We start from the raw sequence: 4,174 nt of genomic DNA on the forward strand, positions 1-4,174 counted from the left end.
GTCTTTTACCTTCCTCCTTGCCATCATCATCCATGGCTTTTGTATCCTTCTTTATCTCCTTAGATAATGGTGCATCTTACCCTCCAAGAGATTGATTGACTTCCTACAAAGTTATTGGAAGTTGCTTGATGCACGAAAACTTGTCTCTCAACAAATTTTCCTTCGGCAAGTATACTGAATTGTCGTCAAGTAAAAACTTACAATAGAGTGAGGTCGAATCCCACAGGGATTGATTGGTCAAGCAATTTTAGTTGGAAGAGTATGCTAGTTGAGCTAAACAGAAGGTAGTTGGTATTGCAGGAAATTAAATGGCGAGAAAGTAAATGGCAGAAAATAAAGTGTAGAATCTTAAATGGGGATTTGGGGAGATGAACATGGAAATAAATGGCAGAAAGTAAAGAGAATGGGTAAGATCAGAAATGGGAAATTCATTGGGCTTAGGAGATGTTGCATTCTCCGAATCAAGTTCATTCTCATCTCTTCCAAAATCAATGCATTCATTGATCTCCTTGGCAAGCTTAAGTTATTGGATCCCAATTCCTTGGCAATCCAATCTCTCTAAGCTTGAACAATTGCCCAATTTCTTGATTTAATTGCTCATGGGAAGAGATGAAGTGTGGTCACTGTTTATACCACATGTATTTCCAAATCAAAGTGTTGGGAGGATTATATGTCACTATATCCGTCCAGACCCCAATTTGGTCCAACATGAGAAAGCATTTCTAGCATGATCTCCTTATCCCTTTTCCAAGGCTTAGAGGAGATCCAATTATGGAGAGTCTCTTTTCCAAGACAACTAACCAATTGAATTAAGATCGAAAGCTTTCTAGCAAATCAAGAGGAAAGAAAGAGGAAGAGGAATGAAAACTATAATTGATCCATCAAATTACAACAGAGCTCCCTAACCCAATAAAAGGGGTTTAGTTGTTCATGGCTCTGGAAATGGAAAATGGCAGAAAAGAATACATGCTTAGCTAAAAAGTGTAGAAAAGTAAATATACAAAGCGTAGTTCTCCAAAGTGCCAAGCTCCTCTATAGTTCAAAACTACTCCTATATATACTACTCTTCTTGACCTTCTAGTGAGTTCTTCAAGTCTTGGATGTGGGCCTTAGATCTTGAGTTGAAGCAAGTACCATCTTCAGTGGGCTCAGCTTGCAGAAAAGTGTGAGTTAGGCATGGGCGTTAGTTAGGACGTTAGTGGCATTAACGCTAAGTGAAAATATGGGTTCGAGAATGTTAGTGGCAATCACCTTTCTTTCTAACGTTCCAACCCCAAAATGGTCCACGTTAACTTCAACGTTAGTGGTATTAACGTGACCACTAACGTTGCCTCATGATCCTTCGCAAATGTTATTGGGAATCACCATTTCCAATAACGTTGCATTGTGCCCCCTTTTCCCACGTTAGAGTTCATGTTAACTAGGTTAACGTGGCTCTTAACGTGGGTGTGCCTAAGCTTCGAGAGCATTAGTGACACTTACCTTTGTCACTAATGCTCCAAACGCCCCTCCTCTCCACATTAGAGTTCACGTTAACTAGGTTAACGTGGCCACTAACGTGGTAGTGAATGTCATCTCCAACGTTAATGACAAAGGTGAGTGTCACTAACGTTGGCTCATCATGCTTAGCTCCACGTTAACTTTCACGTTAGTGGTCTTAACGTGACCACTAATGTGGGCAATGTTGGCTTGATCCAACGTTAGTGACAAAGGTGGGTGTCACTAACATTGGCATTTTCTTCCCCTTCCACGTTAGAGTTCACGTTAACTAAGTTAACGTGACTCTTAACGTGGCCAATTGCCAATTTGGAGCGTTAGTGGTGTTCACTTTTACCACTAACGCTGGAGCTTCCTTTTTCTCTACGTTAACTACCACGTTAATATAGTTAACGTGGCACAATTAACGTGGGCTTATGATGGCTTCGCAAGCGTTATTGGTGGTCACCTTTTTCATTAACGCTACAAGCTTGTCCCTATTCCACGTTAGTGGTCACGTTAATTAGGTTAACGTGACTGCTAACGTGGCTTCTTCTTGCTTCCTTTGTCCTGAAATCAAGCAAATAAAGTGTATCAATGCTCTAGCCCAAGTCATGAGATTATGCATAATCAATTTGTCATTCAATCCTTGCATAATTCTTATGAAATCATGTAAAATTCACAATAGTTGCTTGAGTCAAGGTGTAAATGAAATTTCATCCAAAACTTGCTTATTTCCTAAGAAAATGCATGAAACTACCCTAAAACAGTAAAAAAAAGGTCAGTGAAACTGGCCTAGATGCCCTGGCATCACAACACCAAACTTAAAGCTTGCTTGTCCCTAAGTAAGTACTGAAACATAGGAAGAATGAATGAAAGAACAAGATGAACAAACAATTATAATAGAAGTTAAATCCCTGGTTTATGGGGTTTCATGCATAGCAACTTCAGTTCATTCCTTCACTGGCTTCCAGGCCTTTATCATGCCCTTGAATACTTGCTTGATTGCATCCTTTGATACTTCTTAATTATTGATCCTCCCTTCCCTTCTAGGGTTTATTGCATTCTTTTTTAGGCTAAGTGCTCTGTAAGAAGGCGACTCTTTAAGATAAGTTTCCAGTCAACACTCCCGAACCAGTTGGTTCAAGGTGCTAGGTGTTAAGACACCCCTAAGGACTTATTCCCTCAAGTCTCTTTCCCCCATACATACACACCACAGGCATATGGTTTGTTATTTTTCTTTCTTGAGACCTTGGTGTCCAGCACCTCTTTGGGTTGCTAAGTGTTCTGTAGCAAAGGTTACTCTTGATAGTTGACTTTCAGCTGATAATCCCGGATTAGTTAATCCAAGTTACCAAGTGATAAGGCACCCCTAAGAGCTTATTCATCCAAGCATATCCTTTGCACATGAACACCACAAACACATGCCTCAATCTTCAAACCCTTGGTGCTTAGCATTATTTCTTGTTGTTTTTCTTTCCTTTTCACTTTTATTGCTCTTTCTCTTTTCTTATTAGGATCTTATCAATTAGCTAGTCTCCTGGGGTGTGTTTCAAGCATATGATTTAGGGTAGATAGTTGCCTTCCTACCTTGATAGTGAACCAACTTAGCTAATCAATCACCCTACCACAAACATTCAGGATTTACTTCATAAGATAACTCCACTCTTGTTCTTTTCATAACATCTTCTTTTTAATTGACTTAAAAGACAAGCATACAAGTAAGCAAGGTGAAAATGCAGAAGGGACATTAGGCTAGTACACTTCAATGTGAATAAAGAGGAACAAGCAGAATCTGCAGGTTTCTAGGACAATATTCAATCATTTTTCAATTAAAGTACTGCAACTCCGAGATAATTCAATACAACCTCATGATGTCTTCCTTGGCATTATCATCCTATCATTTTTGGATCCTTGTCTGTCTCCTTGGATGATGAGGTATGATTATTCCCTGAGATTGATTGAATTCTTATAACACTATCTTGTTCCCCAAGCACTTGGAAAATAGTTAGCATGCATGTATACTTGTGAATTTCTGAACTTAATTTGGTGTGTGAACACCAAACTTAGTTTCTTGCTTACTTCAGCAAATTAAATACATGCAAAAACCTCAGGTGCTTTTATTAAGAAAACAACTATGAGCTAAAAAAGATAAACTATGCATTAGAGATTAAACCTCTGTCAAGTGAGTTCTCTGGTTGTTAGAGCAATACTTTATCACTGAAGGGTTGCAATGCACTCTTTAGCTGGAGTTTTTGGTGGAACACCAAACTTAGGGCTCCACATTCACCCTTGAAATGTTTTGGTGTGTGGTGGACGAAATTGTGATCAACAATTTTAGCTCTTTGGTATGTGCACAAAAACATTAACTCAGCACTTTCTTTTCACAACTCCGTTCAACTAACCAGCAAGTATACTGGGTCGTCCAAGTAATAAACCTTACGCGAGTAAGGGTCGATCCCACAGAGATTGTTGGTATGAAGCAAGCTATGGTCACCTTGTAAATCTCAGTTAGGTAGATTAAAATTGGTTTATGGATTTTCGAATAGTTAATAATAAATAGAAAATAAAAAGGGATAGAAATACTTATGTAAATCAATAGTGGAAATTTCAGATAGGCGTATGGAGGTGCTGTGCTCCTCTTGAAACTCTACTTCACTACTCACTCTTTCTTCAATCCTTCTTACTCCTTTCCATG

This window comes from Arachis duranensis, chromosome 3, assembly GCF_000817695.3.
Source record: "Arachis duranensis cultivar V14167 chromosome 3, aradu.V14167.gnm2.J7QH, whole genome shotgun sequence".
Lineage (NCBI taxonomy): Eukaryota > Viridiplantae > Streptophyta > Magnoliopsida > Fabales > Fabaceae > Arachis > Arachis duranensis.